The sequence below is a fragment of the Carassius auratus genome, chromosome 3 (assembly GCF_003368295.1).
Source record: "Carassius auratus strain Wakin chromosome 3, ASM336829v1, whole genome shotgun sequence".
NCBI lineage: Eukaryota > Metazoa > Chordata > Actinopteri > Cypriniformes > Cyprinidae > Carassius > Carassius auratus.
Genome location: NC_039245.1, coordinates 11,182,098 through 11,191,157, shown reverse-complemented (window position 1 = coordinate 11,191,157; position 9,060 = coordinate 11,182,098).

The window sequence follows — 9,060 nt, the reverse complement described above, 5'->3', positions numbered from 1 at the left end:
TCCCCGCCACAAAAATAGTTCGTATAGAGCACCAGGTTGGATGACAAATGGCAGTCTTCATGAAATTTGCATCTACATGAATGCTGTACCAACATTTCATCAGCGTGCTTCAACTGAACCTTTCCAGTGCCTTATTGTGAGAATTGTTTTTTGGGACAAATATTTTTAGTGTTCCCCAGCTGCACTGATCAGATTTTTCATCATTAAAGTGCACTGTTGGTCTTTAAGACTTCTGTGGAAATCTCAAGGCAGGAAACACTGTTGTATGGGGAAAAAAATGAAAAAAGAAACAAAGATAGATAGAGAAAGATTGTGTGAAGATATGACAATACTGTACTTTGTGGTGGAAAATGCTAACTGTTTCTTTACAGATAATCAGATCAAGCATCTATACAGTAGATCACAATGTTGTCATGAGTGAAAGCATATCTTAATGTTTGATTCATATCGTGAAAACGTGTCATTGTTTTGTATTGTTTTTGTTTTATATTTCATTCGTAGAAGAGATCTCGATAAGCATTAATTCTATGTATAGCAGTATCTTCACTGATGACGAGAGTGTGAATATTTTATGTACACAATGCAGTAAAACGGTACGTCATTTTACACAGTACTGCACTTGCCATTCGTCTCATTTTGAGGAACACTTTGAAAAAAAACCCCGTAATATAACACTTGACTCGGTTATACAGAAAAGAGGTAAACATTTTGGAAAATGTGTGAAGATTTGATAAGAAATTCTGTCTCTCTGGAAAATAATGAGTGCGGACAGGAAGAGAACATTGTAAAATATACATATTTGCTTTGCTTGGATATACAGTTTACTTTACTTTACAAAGAGCTTATAATATGAGCTCAGTACCTGTTAAACATCAGTTTGTGTCCATGCAGACTTTTAAACAAAGTCCTGGCCACCTGATCCTCCAGAATTTTTATGAAAAACCAACAACAACGCAACATCTTAATTGCAGCCAACCATTGATATTTTTTGCATGCAGTATGCATCAGATGAACTGTCGATGTTCTGTGGCCATCATCTGATGCTGAAATTAGCATGCAAACTATGTACCCGAAAGTATTTGAGCATTATTTGTGTAAATGGATGCATATTTTTTAAATCTATAAAAAATAGTTTTGGCATACTATATTCAATCAGCTATATGTTGTAAAAAATAGTATTCAGTTTGTGAATATGTGTGAATTGTGAACGATCATTATCCATTGTCTGACCACTTTTTATTTTTATTTATACACAGTGTTTTTTCTTTTTGTGTTTTGTGACTTAGTGTAGTGTACTATATATGTCATCAGGTTTTTTTTTCTTTTTTTTATAAATTCAGTCCTTTCCCACTCTCTAGATTGTATTCATTTGCAGAGCAGTTTTACCTTCTCAGAATCATGTGTATGTGTTTGTGTGTGTGTGTGTGTGTGTGTGTGTGTGTGTGTGTGTGTGTGTGTGTGAGTGTGAGTGTGTGTCTATGTATGAAAGTTTGCATATTCATGCATGACTGATATGTGGTTCCCCTATATCTAATTTAATGTTCGTTCGACTTCACACCTTCACGCTTTGATGTGTGTTTTATTTTAGGACAGAGAATATTATCAAACCCCCTTTATCCTTATTCTTCTTTGAAAGAATGTAATTGTAGGATGCAAGCATTTGAATGTATTTTTGGTTTCTGAGTTCAATAACTTAGCAATTTAATAAAAAGTCATTGTCTTTCATTCATAAGGTCAATTAGACATTTATAGCACTTGTTAGTCATTTAGCTGCTGACACTACACGTCAGTGGAGAACTTTTGAATCATTGACTGAATTCAGACGAACATGTGTTGAAGTCACATGCCCTTGAATATAAATGTCTCTTATTGGACTCTCACAAACTACCCCAAATATCACTCTGTTAAACTCTGTGCCCTGTGATTACCTTTTTCCCCCCAGAGCCTTGAGTGATTCTCTCAGACATTTCTCTGAAAGGTTTGCGCACTCAAGTCTTCTTAACACGGCTCCCTGCTGACAAGTGTTGCATCTTTTTTTCAGTGTGAACTCAAAAAGCAACACTAAAGTTATACCTTCCTTATTTTAACGTTTTCAGGACCTTTTTTTCCACTGTTAAACCTTCATATAGTTGATTTTAAGTTGTGCTACTCTAAAACCAGACAGTGACTCATAACGAACAGGTAGGATGGTTGTGTGGCCAAAAATTACTTTCACTTCATGTTAGGTGTTTTACAGGAATTGTTTTTTTGAAGTAACTTTGTGTTTGTTGTAGACTGAACCCTAAAAATGTCACATTAAAGCATTCTACGCCACAGAAATGGAGGGTTTAAGGTCTTTTATAAATCAACTCACTTGATTTATGAGGTGTAATGTGATTTAGTGTGTTGTTTTAGGATATATACACTGTAGTATAATACCTTGAGGAGTTTAATGTTTACATTTAGCTGACACTTATCCAAAGCGACTTACACTTGTTGAGGTCGCATGCCTCTGGAGCAACTAGGGGTTAAGTGTCTTGCTCAGGGACACATTGGTGTCTCACAGTGGATTCGAACTTGGGTCTCTCACACAAACAGCATGTGTCTTATCCACTGTGCCAACACCACCCCTATATCTCTGTTTAATAATATGAGAAAGCTCTAACAATCTGATAGCCAAGTATGAAACAAGGAGAACATTTAAAACAGGTGGGCACTGTAAAATGTCCACAGCTAGTGGATATTATCTGTTTCACCAGGAATTGTAGATGTCCTTGTGCTTACAAGACAAATCCTGAACATTTTAATAAAAGTGACTGGTCGAGTGTTATTAGTACTGTAAATGAGTTTGCCCCTATAGTGCCACCTACCGTTTTTACTTGACATATCTGTTAATATTTTAACTTCAGATTACTAAATAAAGATGTTCTGTGTGGAAAAAAAAGTGTTTCTTATTCTTGAACCGAATGCATCATAATAATGCAAGTGAACACACACAGTTGCTTCCCGGCAGTGTCTTGGTAAGAACAAGTTCCTTAGAAGTTGCAAATTCTTTATGATGTAATACTTTCTGAAGTGAGTCTACTTCCTGTCAGCACAGCTGAGGCAGATTATCTGGCTCTAAATTCTTTATTATAGTATTAACATATTCATATTGAAAACTCATTTTATTAATTTTTATACCCATACAGAAGTCACATGGATTGAAATACAGTATTAATAAATAGATTTCCATATATTTAAATATTTTATTTTTATTGATTTTGGCCGCTTTTTAATATTTGTAACATATATTAAATATATGTAAGTAGATTTTTAATCAGAAATATTAACATTTATTTTTCCTTAGTATATAAATAAATTTAGATATCAGACTATAACTGTAAATGTAAATATATTCATTTGCAATATATTTCCATATAATAATTTCTAATATTTGTTAACATATTACGTTTCGGTACATGAAAACATATAAAATGTCTATAAATGCAAATATATTTTAAAACATTCCAACATTTAATTAAATAAACTTGAACATGTTTTATAGAATATATTCCCAATTACTCAAACAGTATTTAAATAATTAAATATACACACATACAGATTATAATTTGCCCCTTCAAAATAAATAGAATACAAACAAAATTTGGATACTGAAAAACAGAAAAAAATCTCCAAGAAATGTAACTTAAAAACTGTGAAAATATAAACTGACTTATTTATATAAAGATTACATTTATCAACACCAGTTCAGCATGAACCAACAGAAAATATGAATGCTAAATAAGGAAAATAAGTAAATAAGAAATAACAAATTTACAATCGTATGTGCAGTTATATTCCAATAGACAGTTCTGTATAGGTAAATTATGTGCAAATTTTTTACTGTAGACTAGTGTGTGTGTGTTAAATAAGTAAGTGTATGAGTGTATCATAAGTGTAGTGTGTTCTACAGTTATTGTCAAGTGTTCATGAGATGGATTGCCTGAGGAAAGAAACTGTTTCTGTGTCTGGTCGTTCTGGTGCTCAGAGCTCTGTAGCGTTGACCAGACGGCAACAGTTCAAGGAGAGAGTGTGCTGGGTCTAATTAAAATTTATATTAAATTTCAATCTAATTCATTCCTGGGATGCAAAGCAGAATTTTCATCAACATTACTCCAGTCTTCAGTATCACATGTTCAATCGGGACCACTTCCGTCAAGTATATTTATGAAAATTATATTGCATAGAGTTAGTGCTGGCGGTATGGTTATGTTCTGTGCAACGCTCCACATGCCTGTCCATGCAGCCATGCTTGGACAGAGCGGGGAGAGCAGCAAGACAAACCCCCCTGGGGTACAGAACAGAACCATTATATGCATACACAATTACAATTCACAATTACATGAGCTGTAAACGAAATGTGATAGATACTGCTTCCAATGAAGACACTGTAAAGAAAGAACAAAGTTAGATCGGATTACAGGTTCAGTTGGTGGAGTTGGGGTTGGAGGAGGGAGTTAATTGCAAGCAGCGATGTGATGAAAGAGATGATGAAGAATGGGAATTTAAATAGACCGCATGTGGTAGGTGTCAAGATTGGATATCATTCTGATAGCTGATTTATTATCAGTGCTGGAAACTGTTGTGCTGCTTAATATTTTTTTGAAACCTGTGTTAGGATTCTTTTATGAATAAATGTTAAAATGAAGAGGATTTATCTATTTTCTAACAATATACTCTACAGTTTGAAACTTTGTGGTCAGTAAAAATTTTTTTGTGAAAGAAATTTGAAAGAAACTTTTATTCAGCAATGATGAATTAAATTGATAAGTAGTGATAGAAAAGATTGACATAACATTACAGCAAATACAAAGAAAAATTATAGAAAACAATTAGATATTTCCATATATTGATAGGGTAAGCTTATCAACACTGGACTGTGTCTTGCCTAGAAATAATCTGACGATGAAGCAGGTCTACAGGGTGCCATTGGAACGCAATTCAGAGAGAGTCAAAGAATTGCATACTCAACACTGTGTAAATTATACATATTTCAGTATTGTAATCATAATATTAATAGTGACCACGCCATTTCTATTTCTGATATTGTCATGTGTGTTTCACAGAGTCCTTGAGCTAGAGGTGGCTGCAGTAAAGCACCAGTTCATCTTCACTGATGAGGTTGGATTCAACCTCACAAAAAGACGAAAGAGGGGAAGGAATAACATCGGCCAGCGTGCCATTGTTGAAGTCCCTGGCCAGCGTGGAAGGAACATCACAATCTGTGCAGCGGTTACCCACCATGGCGTCATCCATCCCCATGTAACACTGCCATCACATTCCTGGACACTCTACACAACACACTCATTCCCCCAGATCAGACAGACAGCCCAGAGCAGCTCAGGTACGTTGTCATTTGGGACAACGTAAGTTTCCACCGGGCTGCTCTGGTTCGTAACTGGTTCATTGCCCACCCATGCTTTTTAGTTGTTTATCTCCCCCCATGTTCCCCATTCCTCAATCCTATTGAGGAATTTTTTTCTGCCTGGAGATGGAAAGTGTATGACCGAAATCCAAAAACGCATATACCCCTTCTCCAAGTTATGGAAGACGCGCAACTATATAGCAGTTGATGCTGTTCATGGCTGGACTCATTTCCCCTGCTGCTTGGCCAGGGAAAACATTGCTTGTGATGTGGATGAGGTGCTGTGGCCAGACCGAAACCGAAATATGTCTTTTTTTTAAATACATATATATATATATATATATATATATATATTTTTTTTTTTTTTTTTTTACAACACACTTATGTACTGTCTGTTGTGAGTGTAACACTGAACCAAATAAAGATCAAAGTCATTAATGATGAATGGAGAAGTGTTTTCCATTCATCATAGTGTTTTACATAGTCTATTCACATGATGGTTTGTGTGTGTCATTTGAAAACTAAATACCATTTTGAGAAGAAAGAACATTGTTTTGAATGTAAAGTTTCATTTTGCAAGAGAATTGAGGGGTTTTACCCATTGTGTGTGTGTTTCTCTACTATAGGAGAGGAAGAATTGTACAAACTTGTTGAATCATCTAAACCAACAACATGTATGTTAGACCCTATACCATCTAAGCTCCTAAAAGAGGTGCTTCCAGAAGTCATAGATCCTCTTCTGACTATTATTAATTCCTCATTGTCATTAGAATATGTCCCCAAAACCTTCAAACTGGCTATTATTAAGCCTCTCATCAAAAAAAAAAAAAACACAATTTGACCCCAAAGAACTAGTTAATTATAGACCAATATCGAATCTCCCTTTTCTGTCCAAGATACTAGAAAAGGTGGTATCCTCACAATTATATTCCTTCTTAGAGAAAAATGGTATATGTGAGGATTTCCGGTCAGGATTTAGACCGTATCATAGTACTGAGACTGCTCTCCTTAGAGTTACAAATGATCTGCTCTTATCATCTGATCGTGGGTATTTCTCTCTATTAGTTTTATTGGATCTTAGTGCTGTGTTTGACACAGTTGACCACAGCATTCTTTTGCATAGACTTGAACACTTTGTTGGCATCAATGGAAGTGCATTAGCATGGTTTAAATCATACTTATATGACCGCCATCAGTTCATAGCAGTGAATGAAGATGTATCATATCGATCACAAGTGCAGTATGGAGTACCTCAAGGCTCAGTACTAGGGCCGCTACTCTTCACGCTTTATATGTTACCCTTGGGAGATATCATCAGGAAACATGGTGTTAGCTTTCACTGTTATGCTGATGATACTCAGCTCTATATTTCTTTGCGGCCCGGTGAAACACACCAATTTGAAAAACTAATGGAATGCATAGTCGATATAAAAAACTGGATGACAAGTAATTTATTACTGTTAAATTCAGAAAAAAAACAGAGGTGTTAATTATAGGACCTAAAAACTCTACTTGTAAAAACCTAGAACACTGTCTAAGACTTGATGGTTCCTCTGTCAATTCTTCGTCATCAGTTAGGAACCTAGGTGTGCTATTTGATCAAAATCTTTCCTTACAAAGCCACGTTTCTAGCATTTTTAAAACTGCATTTTTCCATCTCAAAAATATATCTAAATTATGGCCTATGCTCTCAATGTCACATGCAGAAATGTTAATCCATGCATTTATAACCTCAAGGTTAGATTATTGTAATGGGTGGATGTTCTGCACGCTTAGTAAACAAATTACAGCTAGTCCAAAATGCAGCAGCAAGAGTTCTTACTAGAACCAGGAAGTATGACCATATTAGCCCGGTCGTGTCATCGCTGCACTGGCTCCCTATCAAACATCGTATAGATTTTAAAATATTGCTTATTACTTATAAAGCCCTGAATGGTTTAGCACCTCAGTATTTGAATGAGCTCCTTTTACATTATACTCCTCTACGTCCGCTACGTTCTCAAAACTCAGGCAATTTGATAATACCTAGAATATCAAAATCAACTGCGGGCGGCAGATCCTTTTCCTATTTGGCGACTAAACTCTGGAATAACCTACCTAACATTGTTCGGGAGGCAGACACACTCTTGCAGTTTAAATCTAGATTAAAGACCCATCTCTTTAACCTGGCTTACACATAACATACTAATATGCTTTTAATATCCAAATCCGTTAAATGATTTTTAGGCTGCATTAATTAGGTAAACCGGAACCGGAAACACTTCACATAACACCCTATGTACTTGCTACATCATTAGAAGAATTGCATCTACTCTAATATTTGTCTGTTTCTCTCTTGTTCCGAGGTCACTGTGGCCACCAGATACAGTCTGTGTCCAGATCAGAGGATCACTGCAGTCACCCGGATCCAGTACGTATCCAGACCAGATGGTGGATCAGCACCTAGAAAGGACCTCTACAGCCCTGAAAGACAGCGGAGACCAGGACACCTAGAGCCCCAGATACAGATCCCCTGTAAAGACCTTGTCTCAGAGGAGCACCAGGACAAGACCACAGGAAACAGATGATTCTTCTGCACAATCTGACTTTGCTGCAGCCTGGAATTGAACTACTGGTTTCGTTTGGTCAGAGGAGAACTGGCCCCCCAACTGAGCCTGGTTTCTCCCAAGGTTTTTTTCTCCATTCTGTCACCGATGGAGTTTCGGTTCCTTGCCGCTGTCGCCTCTGGCTTGCTTAGTTGGGGTCACTTCATCTACAGCGATATCATTGACTTGATTGCAAATGAATGCACATACACTATTTAACTGAACAGAGATGACATCACTGAATTCAATGATGAACTGCCTTTAACTATCATTTTGCATTATTGAGACACTGTTTTCCAAATGAATGTTGTTCAGTTGCTTTAACGCAATGTATTTTGTTTAAAGCGCTATATAAATAAAGGTGACTTTGACTTTGACTTTTTTGATTTGTGTATAGAGTTCTGAGAGTATGCGAGAGAGAGTCCTGGGTGCCTTGTCTCCAAAGATTTGATTGATGAGGGTCATAAAAGCCATCTGGTTGTACTTTACCTCAAACTAAAAAAAGAAGCCAATGTAGAGCAACGAAACAAACCAAAAGTTGGCGTTTGTCAAGATGTTAGAAAAAGTTAAAAAAAATAAAAAAGATGGTATGCATTTACGCTGATCTCAAATAAAATGCGTCAGACCCCGTCTTTAAAACACCAGCACAAGATACTTGTCCAAACTATGTCGTACTCTAGTTAGCACTAACTACAATTTTAAAAATCGAGACCATTACTGACAGAGAGTTGAACAAAATAAAAAAGATCCCACAGCAGAGTTTGTGAAGTCTCCAGTAAATCAACCTCACAGCACAGCCGACACACTCAGAATGCTTATGTCCGGTCCCACTCAAACCACTTATTCTTCTACTTTGAGGCAAAGCTTTAGGTGCATTTTCCGCCACCTACAGGGCAGGAGTGTGGAGCATTGACCTTAATGAAAACTAACTCAAACATAAGAGATAAAAGAAATACAAAAATTTTATAAATAATAATAATAATAATAAACTTAAATCCTGTTTATCAACTCTTTGAGATACTTAATCTGTGAAACATTTCTATAGTCACATCTTTATTTGACAATTTCTAAAATGAGATCTGATTTATT